Source organism: Pollicipes pollicipes, unplaced genomic scaffold (assembly GCF_011947565.3).
Source record: "Pollicipes pollicipes isolate AB1234 unplaced genomic scaffold, Ppol_2.1 Scaffold_4881;HRSCAF=5763_pilon_pilon_pilon, whole genome shotgun sequence".
In the NCBI taxonomy this organism is placed as follows: domain Eukaryota; kingdom Metazoa; phylum Arthropoda; class Thecostraca; order Pollicipedomorpha; family Pollicipedidae; genus Pollicipes; species Pollicipes pollicipes.
In genome coordinates, this window is record NW_023596576.1 from 40,781,682 (window position 1) to 40,794,999 (window position 13,318).

The 13,318-nt window shown below is 54.0% G+C and overlaps 1 pseudogene; it reads right to left on the reverse strand.

Moving 5' to 3' along the window:
• Positions 1-144: 144 nt before the first annotated feature.
• The window catches only part of LOC119100384 (solute carrier organic anion transporter family member 74D-like), a 63,207-nt pseudogene continuing 50,033 nt past the window's right edge, over positions 145-13,318 (reverse strand).

A 13,318-nucleotide genomic window follows, 5' to 3' on the forward strand; every position in this document is an offset into this window, starting at 1 on the left:
CGAGCGTGGCGAGCGGCCCGGAGCGGCTCATCAGCTGGTTGGGCGCCAGCCCCCAGCCGAGCGTCTCCGGCGGCCGCAGCAGCAGCGAGAGCACGCCAGCGCCGGTGTGCAGCAGCAGCGTCATGGTCAGCAATGCAGCGGTCCTCATGGCGGCCTGCCACCTGCAGGGGCGGGCCGGCACAGGGTCAGAGGTCAGCAGGAGCGGCGCCGGCTCGCGCCACGGAGCAGGGCGCCCGGCAGCTGCCCACAGCCTTGGGAGCTTATGTAAGCAGCAGTCCAATTCAGTTGGAGTTGCGCAGCGACTACTGTACCCCTGAGAAGCTGAGAAGCTGACCTTCTTCTTATAGCTTTAAAGATGTTCACACGTCACTGGCCACGGGTGCCGACAGCACAGCTATGCGATATGGCCTGTGAGCAGTGGCATGCGGTCAAACAGATGCCTGTGGTCTGAGCCGTGATTAAACAGCGCCCACGTAGTGGGCAACGCCACTAAACTACGGTAGATCGCATGTCCCGTGATGTCGAAAAAGCGCAAGTCGTCCGTCTCACAGGTGTATACAAGCCATCCCTCTCGCGCAAAGTCCCGCAGGCGTCACCACGCAGGGATTGAACTGCAGTCTTGGTGGCAGTCCCCGCGGTGCCTAGCTCCCGGCACCGCCCGAACGTCCGCGCAGCCCCGACTCGCAGTGGCTGTCCCGGCACCGCCCGAACGTCCCGCAGCAGCCCCGACTCGCAGTGGCTGGCTCCCGGCACCGCCCGAACGTCCGCGCAGCCCCGACTCGCAGTGGCTGGCTCCCGGCACCGCCCGAACGCCGCGCAGCCCGACTCGCAGTGGCTGGCTCCCGGCACCGCCCGAACGTCCGCGCAGCCCCGACTCGCAGTGGCTGGCTCCCGACCCGCCCGAACGTCCGCACAGCCCCGACTCGCAGTGGCTGGCTCCCGGCACCGCCCGAACGCCCGCACAGCCCCGACTCGCAGTGGCTGGCTCCCGACACCGCCCGAACGTCCGCGCAGCCCCGACTCGCAGTGGCTGGCTCCCGACACCGCCCGAACGCCCGCGCAGCCCCGACTCGCAGTGGCTGGCTCCCGCACCGCCCGAACGCCCGCACAGCCCCGACTCGCAGTGGCTGGCTCCCGACACCGCCCGAACGCCCGCCCAGCCCCGACTCGCAGTGGCTGGCTCCCGACACCGCCCGAACGCCCGCGCAGCCCCGACTCGCAGTGGCTGGCTCCCGGCACCGCCCGAACGCCCGCGCAGCCCCGACTCGCAGTGGCTGGCTCCCGGCACCGCCCGAACGCCCGCGCAGCCCCGACTCGCAGTGGCTGGCTCCCGGCACCGCCCGAACGCCCGCGCAGCCCCGACTCGCAGTGGCTGGCTCCCGGCACCCCGCGAACGCCCGCGCAGCCCCGACTCGCAGTGGCTGGCTCCCGGCACCGCCCGAACGCCGCGCAGCCCCGACTCGCAGTGGCTGGCTCCCGGCACCGCCCGAACGCCCGCGCAGCCCCGACTCGCAGTGGCTGGCTCCCGACACCGCCCGAACGCCCGCCAGCCCCGACTCGCAGTGGCTGGCTCCCGGCACCGCCCGAACGCCCGCGCAGCCCCGACTCGCAGTGGCTGGCTCCCGACACCGCCCCCGAACGCCCCGCAGCCCCGACTCGCAGTGGCTGGCTCCCGGCACCGCCCGAACGCCCGCGCAGCCCCGACTCGCAGTGGCTGGCTCCCGGCACCGCCCGAACGCCCGCGCAGCCCCGACTCGCAGTGGCTGGCTCCCGGCACCGCCCGAACGCCCGCGCAGCCCCGACTCGCAGTGGCTGGCTCCCGACACCGCCCGAACGCCCGCGCAGCCCCGACTCGCAGTGGCTGGCTCCCGGCACCGCCCGAACGCCCGCGCAGCTCCGACTCGCAGTGACTAGCTCCCGGCACCGCCCGAACGCCCGCGCAGCCCGACTCGCAGTGGCTGGCTCCCGGCACCGCCCGAACGCCCGCACAGCCCCGACTCGCAGTGGCTGGCTCCCGGCACCGCCCGAACGCCGCGCAGCTCCGACTCGCAGTGGCTCTCCCGGCACCGCCCGAACGCCCGCGCAGCCCTGACTCGCAGTGGCTGGCTCCCGGCACCCGCCCGAACGCCCGCGCAGCCCCGACTCGCAGTGGCTGGCTCCCGGCACCGCCCGAACGCCCGCGCAGCCCCGACTCGCAGTGGCTGGCTCCCGGCACCGCCCGAACGCCCGCGCAGCCCCGACTCGCAGTGGCTGGCTCCCGGACACCGCCCGAACGCCGCGCAGCCCCGACTCGCAGTGGCTGGCTCCCGACACCGCCCGAACGCCCGCGCAGCCCCGACTCGCAGTGGCTGGCTCCCGACACCGCCCGAACGCCCGCGCAGCCCCGACTCGCAGTGGCTGGCTCCCGGCACCGCCCGAACGCCCCGCAGCCCCGACTCGCAGTGGCTGGCTCCCGGCACCGCCCGAACGCCCGCGCAGCCCCGACTCGCAGTGGCTGGCTCCCGGCACCGCCCGAACGCCCGCGCAGCCCCGACTCGCAGTGGCTGGCTCCCGGCACCGCCCGAACGCCCGCGCAGCCCCGACTCGCAGTGGCTGGCTCCCGGCACCGCCCGAACGCCCGCACAGCCCCGACTCGCAGTGGCTGGCTCCCGGCACCGCCCGAACGCCCGCGCCTCCGACTCGCAGTGGCTAGCTCCGGCACCGCCCGAACCCGCGCCCCTGACTCGCAGTGGCTGGCTCCCGGCACCGCCCGAACGCCCGCGCAGCCCCGACTCGCAGTGGCTGGCTCCCGGCACCCCCCGAATGCCCGCGCAGCCCCGGCTGCCGAACGGCGCGGCCAGCAGCACAGTGCAAACACAATCACAGGACAGGACCTGCAGGAAAGCAGGCAAAACAACACCAGACAGCAAGCCCGTGCGGGACGCTGTGCTGCGCAGGATGACACTCATGAGCGCTTTTACCACGCGGATGACGCCGAATTAACGCAATTAAGTCAAACGCATTTGCAAAGGTACTCAAATCGGTCTTGTCGAGGGTCTTCCCGGCTGTTACGATGCGACAACAAACATCTTGCAGAGGTGTCACATGCGTCGGTAAAATGTTTGAGACCATTCTATTTCTTTGACTCAGGACAGCTTTTCTGTAAGGCCGATCCCCCGGATCCTGCCACTTTGCAGAACCTGTGGACCTTGATCTGTGTGGGTGGGGCTATTTCAGCCTCTGTGTGAGATCTGAAGCCAATCGCCGCATCAGTTCTAAAACGATTTCAAGCGCTTGCTCGCGGACTAATTTACCGACTAATTTAGACAATTTTTAAGTTGAAACTAGGAACCTTCAACATGCCAGGAGCAATCGATCAAAAGACAGAGTCAAGGAAACTTTGAAATAGATTTTGATAATGCTTAACGACGTATTACACCTTCAGATTCGAGGCATATTGAATATCGGCATTATCAGCGGAAAGGCCTAGAATGTCGCAAAACAGAAGTTTGACACGGGCCTGTTAGAACAATGCACCATGGAGGGGTAGGGATAGTATCGGCTTTCCTGATATAAGCAAGACAGGCCTTCAGCTCATATCTTTTCGGCATTATGAGTTCAAATGAGCACGGCTCGAAATACTGAACACCGACCATATAATCATTAAGTAGCATTGCAGCGTTGTTTAACCAGTGCTCCTGATACCTTGGAAGTCGTTAACTCAGCACAACTTTGAGCTCTTAATCTGCTTGCCTTCCCTTTGCTCCCAGTAATTCTGGTGGCACACATTTTTCGTAGAGCAATGCCAGGTGGTTATCTTTTAAGAACTGGACCACGACAGCTGTGGGTGCCTCAAGTATTTTAAGCTCAAAAGAAGCGTACAGCCACAAATCCATGACGGTTGGGAATCACGAACGGAAACGTCGAATGCTGAAGGCGCTGACACCTTAACGTGGACAAAGACTAACAAGTAGTGAGATAACCCATGAGGCATGTTTGGCGTCACCTGGTTAGAACACAATCGCCTAGAGCAGTGATCGAACGAGGTCGAGTGGCACCTCAGTTAATGACACATTGAATACAATATAAAACTTGCAGAGCGATGATACTGATCTGGACCCTCCAACACAGCAGACACACACCGCCGAGAAGCAATCGGCATCGACAAAGGTCGGAGAGGGGAGGAGAGACACAAAAGTGGGAGAGGAGACAGAGACAAATGTGGGAGAGGGGAGGAGAGAGGCAGAGGTGACAGAGAACGAGAGGCAAAGGTGTGAGAATAAAGAGACAAAGAAACAAGGTGGCAGAGGAGAGAGGCAACGTTGGGAGAGGAGAAGAGAGAGAGAGACGAAGATGAGAGAGAGGAGAGGAGGGAGACAAAAGTGGGAGAGGAGAGGAGAGAGACAAAATTGAGAGAGGGGAAGAGAGGAGAGAGACAACGGTGGAGAGGGGAGGAGAGGGACAAAGGTGGAAGAGGAGAGGAGAAGAGTGAGACGGCAGTGGGGGAAGGGAGGAGAGGGACAATGATGGGAGAGGGGAGGAGAGAGACAATGGTGGGAGAGGAGAGGAGGGAGACCGCGATACGGCAGACCCGGCAACGATGGCCCACCAGTGCCTGGCGCCTCGGTCACCGGTGGCAAGGTGCTATCCAGATCGGGTCAGTTGACACCCGCGATGATAACATTCAGCATGGCTCCTTCTAAGTGTGAGCAAGCCTTGCCAGATACCTTCGAGAACGTCTGAAGCCGCACGCATGTGACGTGCGCGACCTTCGTGCCCTTTGAGACTCCCGGTATTCAGTGGGTGGGCATCTATCTGAATATATGTTCAAAACACATCAGATTACAAACCAGAATACTCATGGTTAAACAAGGATAGATTTAGCCCGTATAGATTTCGTGTTGCTACGAGACGTGATCTCAAACAGACGAACATGTAAACCTGAAAAGCTAAATTTTCTGAAAATTTGACTTTTACCAGGCATAATGGGTTGAATTATTGGCCTGGTAATACAAAACGTCATTACTAACCGCGAGATCTCGTTAAGCTCAATCCACCCATGCTTTCCGCTAGCCTCAATTTCTGCCTCCAATCTGCCTCAATTTGGAAACGGCAGGGGAGTGGCTTACAACGACACTCTGTCAGACCACGCCATAAAAGGTGTCCAATCAAGGCAATCGTTCAGACCTTTCCTACTCGCGACAAATTTGTACGAGGGAGGCATCAGTAAGGGAACCCCGGCAGGCAGACCGCCAGAAATACGTCTCACTTATCTCATCGCACCCCATATACCACCAAGACTCTGATGCAAATGATTGAAAGTCCGTGCAACGTTCTGGAGCATCTTTGTGATGTGGAGTTGTCCCCCAATTTTGAAAGGTCTCCATATGCCGGATTCCAATTTTCCGGGAGCAGTTCGGTAATCATATCGATTTGAATTCTCCTTCGGAAGCTGCCTATGAGCTCCAAAACTGCTTGTCAAGTCGACAAGCATATGCAAAACATGAACTCAGCGATCTACAGGTATCCGTAATGTTGCCAATATCATGCGATAAATCAAACACACTGTCATCGCTTTCTTTCCATGCGTTTGCACTCGCCATTCCAATATCATTCGAACCTATCTCCAAGTAACTTCCGAGCACATCGCTGAACAGATATTAGACCGCCTCCCTTGAAACACACGAGCCATTTCATATCGACTGTTCGCCGATCACATGAATCAAATTCCTCAACCACGCTTTCTTTAAACCCCATGTCGGGCCGTCGTTGAATGCCTCGCGGTCATGACATTTACGGCTGGACGATGCTCGTAGAACCCGTTAGTGCTCGCCTGAGAGGAGTTTTCCTCAAGCACACGTGATGACGAGATTTTGACTTTCAACCATAGTGTTAATGGACCGAGACCACAAGCGCGTCGGGTTATGGAGTGTCTTTGCTGCGAATTTTAAATATATGCGATTTAAAGAAAGCATGATTAAGTCAGCACCGAGCGTTTATTTGCAACCGAAAGAGACTGCGTGCTAAACATGAGAACACGTTGTGCTAGGGGCATCTGTTACCTGTGCAAAACAGGACATGGGTAGCACGGCAAAATACCTCTACGTGCTCTTCCACATGGCATTAATATTCAAAGTAAGCTGACAGTATTGCTGTATTCCACGAGTGCATTTTTGAGCAAGGTCTCATGACATCCACACACACGGTACTGTTTTTTCAGATTATGTGCGATTTTGCTTCTTTGGCGTATTACCTTGCTTGGTGCTTATTGATAACAATTCACCAATTACAAAAACCAATCCAACTTTAAATACAATTCTGGCCGACCCTATTCGCCACCAAGCAGCATCAATTCTAAGCCCTAGCCGTGCCAAGCCTGCTAATGTTCTCCCTCTGCCATCCTCTATATCACATTTCAATAATTCGTGCTATGCAGCTGCACACCAAGTTGTCTTATCGCATTGCACTGCGATTTCTACGAGTTGTAAGCTTCGACTCGCCCTCATATAATGAATGGAATAAATCAAAATGTTTGATCAAAAAATTATAGTATATAAATACGTGATTTAAGGAGGAAATCGAAAACTCATGCTAGACGCCAATGGTTAACGCTTCAATACGTGGTCAGTGCCAGCATGTTATCTCATTCAATAAGATCTTAGGTGAGGCCTACTCAAAAGACTTCAGGTCTAGTCATTTTCCAACATCTGAGTATTTGTCCAGATTGATCTTAGATGTGTTCATATTATATCTGTCCACGCAATCCCCTGTATTTGTTTCTTTAAAACCGGTATGCTCGCTTCTTCCTGATAACTTTGCACACTCTCTATAAAACTAGGCACTTTGATAACTCATAACTCTACTGTTTACTTAGTTTGGGGTGCAATAATGGTATGAGTGTAAGGGAAAATGATTCAAGCATAAGTTCATCAATGAAGGTTGCAAACCAGCTCACTGCGACATGAGTGTTTAGCCTATCCACAAGTGCACGATCCTATACTCGTGCCCTAAAGCGTGCACAATCACCATCAAACAAGGATTGTTCTGTTGCATGTTTTTTAATCCTCTGAAAAACTAGGGTGGAATAGGAGAGAATTGTTTCTTTACGCTGATAGGGAAAGAATAATAAGGTAATTGGTGTCCGAACATCTTTTGCTTCTTCCCATGTTTTCCTCATCGAACAGGGTCTGTAAGTCCATGACAATGCTGCTGCAGAAAGGAAAGCCCATTCAAGCTCCAGCGGTCTTTAAAAACAAGGACACTCTTTACCACTGTAGTCCCGGGGCTGACATCCGATCAACCAACAGATCCGTGGCGAGGCTCGTGCGGTTAAAAACGTGATTTCGCTTGTACAGCATGTGAACACGCGCGCCCTGAACACGTCATGTGCGCTTGAGGCTCCAGTGCACGGTATTTTCAAAGTTGAATCGATAAAAAGGCTAGGGAATGTACGGGAAAGCGTGGACTACCAATGGAAATAAAAAGATGCGTGGCAGACGTCCTCACGAAAGGAAAACATTCCTAAACATGACCTTAAGACTGAATTGAATGAACTTATGTGATAGGCGGGTGACTCATCGGCGAGGGGCCCTCACTAATCAGATGACACATCCTCAGGTGGTACTCTAAAGTTATCACACATGAACACAATAAACATGCTCTAAAGCTAAAACTAGACACCGCCTGCACTGCTGCCGTGGCGTGCGATGACCCAGCTTGAATTCATCCACCGCGAGCTACAGTCCGTGAAACACAAGACGCTCGGAGTCGCGGTAGCGCGGTCTCTTGTGTCAGCTTGTCCCAGGAGTGAACCTTGGAATCATAGTTAAGTCGGTTATGCCCTTGGAACTCATGACTCAGGACCGTGACGCATACATCACGAGACCTGTGACGTTATGGAACATGAAATGTGCTGACAACAATGCGTTAGTACATTTTACTCGATGGAGTGCTGTGCAGATGTTAGCGGCTGCCAAGGATGGCGATTTGAGTTTTCACTGCAGTGACCTACAACGTGCTTGCCGGAAACCGCAAATCCAGCGACGCGACACGAGGATTCGACCTTTCGATTTTCATAAAGTGAAGGTGGCTCCAGGACGCAATGGTGGAGCGGTGGTTCCAGGTTGGAGCGGGATAGCGCCCCGCATGGTCGTGCAAATGGTCTTTGTCGACGAACAACGGAGCATAGATCTACTTGGAGCTGTCACAAAAACTGACCCTTCGTGCTTAATAAAAACAAGGTCATGATGTGTAGGTCTCGTGTCACTAAAGATAACTGGTTATCCATCGTTTCAAAGTGTTTGTTCAGAACTGTCACAGAAACAGCAGGCATCCACTCCGTCGGCGGCCGCGAGCAGACTGGATCCGTCACAGTCCTGCAGCACGATTTGGCAGAATGGGCGGGACGGAAACCCGTTGGCTGGAGAGCGAGAGGCGGTTACAGGAAAGCTAGTGCCCGTTACCGTTGCACGACGCAGTCCGCTGGCTCGGCTGCAGCGTTCATGACACAGAAAGCTCGGAAACGGCAACAGTCGGAGCGACAGAGGCCCTATCGTGCCCCCTCTCAGCGCTTGGGTGCTTTCTGGCAACCTCCTGTCGGTCTGCACGGACGGGATGTGGCGCTAACCAGGAGGGTCGTAATACCTTCTTAGACTTCTTAATCGTCAGGCCGGGGCTCGTACATAGCACAGGTGCGTCCTGGACCGCGCTTACTGGCTGCCGCCGCCGTGCCCTGCTCCGAGACCAGCTAACGGCGCGCGAGCTTAGGTGACGGGACCTCGCCACTACCCGAGCACGACGTACCCCATCCAGCGAGGCCTTCGAAATAAGCAAATATCCTCATTTTATCACAGCGAAAGCATTGGATAAGCTCCGTTACCGAGAGACATTGCGTCACCGGAGTGCGCGAGGGAGGCTTCCCTCCGCGCTTCCGGTCAGCCGTGGAGCTGTTCCAATCATGCAGATCAGGGGCGGAGTCTTGCACAAAAATGCTGCATTTTAGGCCTATTCTTTCCATGCAATTCTGTGAACATGGTGTCGTCTTATCAAACAGCGGAGTATGTACTTACACTACAACTTGACGGGCAAATCAACTCATGGTAGCGTTGTTGAGAAAAATAAGCGCAATTTCAAGAAGGGTAGGAGAGTACAGGCGTGGAAAAAATAAAACACCCCACTCTCATTTAATGAAGGTCATGCAAACTGAAAACGCACGTAAGCCATTATTCAGAGTAAGACTCATTCAGGTTCAAGGTTGGTATGACTTTCAGTATCTATGGCTGACCTCTCTCCGATCGATATATTGGCAGAATTGGATGGAAGCTGCTTTGTGAATGCAAGGAACGCTGTGAATCGGGTACAGGTGACCTCGACCACGTTTTGCCTGACCTGATAGTTAAAACAACATGTAAATATAAGAACGATGTGTGACCCATAAAACCTGGCCATCCGCCATCCGTTTTATACCGACACGTTTGCAGAGCATGGAGCAGGCAAGTCCATATCAGTGAGTGCGAGTCGAGTATAAAGCGGCACCACAAACACGCCAATTGTCGATTTGCCGTCTCCGTAGCTCCGAGAGGTCAGAGAGGTAGATGCCTGGCCAGTAATTTGGGAAAATCTGAGTACACGTCCTGTAAAATGTACTCGGTTGTTTAACTCGTAAAACACGGTCAGCTGACCTCAAAAGGAACAGGCCGAGGTGGGCGCACGCTCTGTGATCTTTCGCGGCACGCGTAAATGCTCCTGCCAAAATAGCCCATGAAACTGAAATTACGCTACTGCCTGGCGGTGGAAGCAGGAACTCCGCACAAGCTGTGCTTCGCAGCGACTTCCGCCCCAAACCTACCCCTGCAGGGCGCTCAATGACATATATTTTGATGAAATCAGACCCAGTGCAATGTTTTGCAGACTTCAAATAGTCGAGTCTAATAAAAATGCGGACGTCGAATGACATCTGGCTCTGGCCCCAGGGGTCACCTGGAGCTAAAAATGGCGTACCGAAAATCACCAAAATGGCGTACGATAATCCGTCTGGAATTTTCCAACACCACTAAATTGCACCGGAAGAGGGCAAGAGACACTTGCACGGTATGACGTCGCAGTTCCACCCAATTTTGCTCCGCCCAATTCCTTAAAACGATAACACGGAATATCATTTGAGAAACGTGTGACACAGAGCGAGTCTGATGATTCACTTACGCGCTTCGCAATGGCGTAAGCAATGACAACGTGTTATATATATATATATATATATATATATATATATATATATATATATATATATATGTGTGTGTGTGTGTGTGTGTGTGTGTGCGTGTGTGTGTGTGTGTGTGTGTGTGTGTGTGTGTGTGTGTGTGTGCGTGTGTGTGTGTGTGTGTGTGTGTGCGTTGTGCGTGTGTACAGTAGGACCCAAAAGGTGCAATCTTCTTCCTCTGCAGCTAGGACATACCGGCTGGAACGTTCCGGTCCCTTGAGAATTTTCCTTATGGCACGGTATTTGAGAAAGGGTCACCGTTCAGCACTAGGCACTGTCCTTGAATTGCACCGGACGGGTCTGGGCGGGTCTCTGCAGGCAGCACCTGTCGGACCCCACGCCCCCATAAGACCGAGCCAGTAAATTTGGCGGAGGCCGTGAGTTCCTTTTGCGTCACCGGTTTACTTAAACGTGCATGGGTTCTAATACACTAAATGAGTAAACGACTTCGTGACAGGTGATTGGATCATGCAATCCTGTGGTAGCCTGTCGATGCGGGTAGGCCTCGTCACTGCCCACTTATCTTCACGCAGCGGTTAGTTAATGCAGTTCCCCAAACCCGATGGGGAATTACACCCATACCTTCACGTCTGTTTTACAGGGCTGTGAAATTCTACAGCTATCTACAATGCTACCCCCCCCCCCCCCCCAAATGCCAAACGTCTCGACCAAGTAGGCAGCAAGGATTTCCCCCAGAAGGGGAGGACATAGAGGGGCATAGGAAGCCTTTCAACTGATGGGGTTTACATTGTCGCTCTAAACGTCCTGCTTTGGATTCGAGGGTCCAGTTTAGGCATGGGATCCAGTGTTGATACGTGGGTGCCCTTTTTGGGTGAATCAGAATCCCCAACAAGTATCTTAATCTACCAAAAAGTAGTGGACTCTCAGAGGGCCTCATCAATTCCAACTGGACAACATGTCACACAGCCCATCATCCCTTTGGCAACACGTCACACAGCCCATCATACCCTTGGCAACATGTCACACAGGCCACCATCCCATTGGCAACATGTCACACAGCCCATCATCCCCTTGGCTACATGTCACACAGCCCATTATCCCCTTGACTACGCCAGTGCTTTTAATCACTTTTGTGAAGCGACAGATTGATTCTGTTGGCTAATTTCCCGCGCTGATCCATGGGGCGCCTGTTCGGTGCCGCTGATCTCAGGATGCGTTAAACCAGTTTTGACGAGAGAACCACAAACGAGAAGTTTGCGTCCGAGCGTCTTTTGTCGCATGAGGAATATCAGCAGACATCAGCAACACGCCCGGCGCGGCAAAACGCCAGGTGGTCCGATGGCTTACGAGACGATTATGCCCTGCGCGCTGAGAGGGCGGAAGGCAACAAGAGAAGCAAGGCCACTTAATGAGATTCGCAGAGCTACTTCCGTGACTGCGGGCAGTTACAGGTCCCGCGGACTTACTTGCCGCCGCCGACAGTGGCTCGAGGTCTTCGAACCTCGCCCCCTCGTCGGAGTAACGCCGCGCCATAGGTAGGAGTCTGTGGTGAGCCACGCGGTAGTGAGGGCGGACTTAATGCGCGCGCCATTTGTTTTAAGACCCCCAGACCAGCGCCCCATCCGCCTGGCCACAGGAAAGCGGCGCCTAACGCTGACACGCCAACGACCTGGGACGGACAGATGCAGGAAGAAAGAGCCCGGGCAGCTCTAAAAGACCTTTCCAAACCCCTCCTCTTTTGAACTGCTTGAATAAGCAAGTTGCGAGAAAAATGCTTCTCGATCGGCCCTAAAACAACCATAGGCTCTTTAATGGAGTCCATGATATGCATCACTGTCGGCCTTACTGTTGGACTTCCCACCTGCGTTTGCAATGCCCCCCGTAACGGTGACGTTCATGGAATGGGTTTATGTGCTCCGATCGCATGCGGTGCACCGCATCAATCACGGAGGGTATCACTCCACCAGAGGCTTCGGAATTATTCTGAGGCACTTTCTCAGCCTCATTTGAAGCCTACGTGTGTCTTATACTTGCGTGCATGGGGCAGGCATGGAATCAGATTTGGGAAAAACGCCATTGCGCGACGTCAGCGTCACGCACGATCCATTGCGTTAAGCGATTCAAATGGAGTAATGCAAGGAGCAATGGACATTATGCAGAAGCTTAACATATTGCAGGATTAATGATACATACCAATCTTGGTTTAAAAACCGCATCCATAACAGGCGTCCTCAACGAGAGTGGAGAATGTTTCACCCAAGGGAGGACGCCAAAGGGAGGGAGAGGGAATGACGACTGGGCCAAGTCATACTGTAGCCAAGAGCAACTAACCGTGTATGGAGTGCCAACAGGCACGCGCTGGCCGGAATACGATGTTGATACAACATCCACTCTTATGCCCCACATGCACCGAGTCGAGAAAAGCTTTGCCGAAGCCCTTTCCAAGCTTGCGTTATTACATAGGTAGCCAATTTGGTATCAAATCTGAAATGCAAGGATAAAATCTAAACAAAGATGAGCTCATCGTTTGCTGCCAGGCCTGCCAAAACAGCCGGTGCATTTTTTTCCGGAAATTTTCTTGTTCCGTCATCATGTGCTTATTCAGCTTGTTTTTGCGTCTTTTGTTCCATGAGTCTCAATCAGGAAGTACCGCGAACATAGCATAACGAATGAATGCATGATGACAAAACAAATGAATGCAAATGAGTGCAAATGACAAAATGATGACAAAACAAAAACACATCCGGACGAACAGCTGTTTTGATATCCCTGAGGAGCAGCCACGTGTCTTACTCCTGCCTGACCTGTTCTTTTGTCCATTTCTCATTTGATACCAAATGAGACCGCTCTGTAAGAATGGTTGCGTACAAGGGGCTAACCAGTGCAAGTTCAAGTACCAGTTTTTGCCAGTTATTTCATAGCTATGGCGACACCCATGGATTTCGTTCCTTCTTATTCTATTTTTCGTGCGTTGCGATTTGGTACCCAATTAGGCCCCTGTCTAATGATGCCTATGAAAAAGGCTTAACAGAGGCGAGAATGATCATGGCCATGTTGGCGGGTGATGGCTTTCACAACGGACGGCAATTATGAAAGTGAAATGAAATCAACAAAGATAAAGAC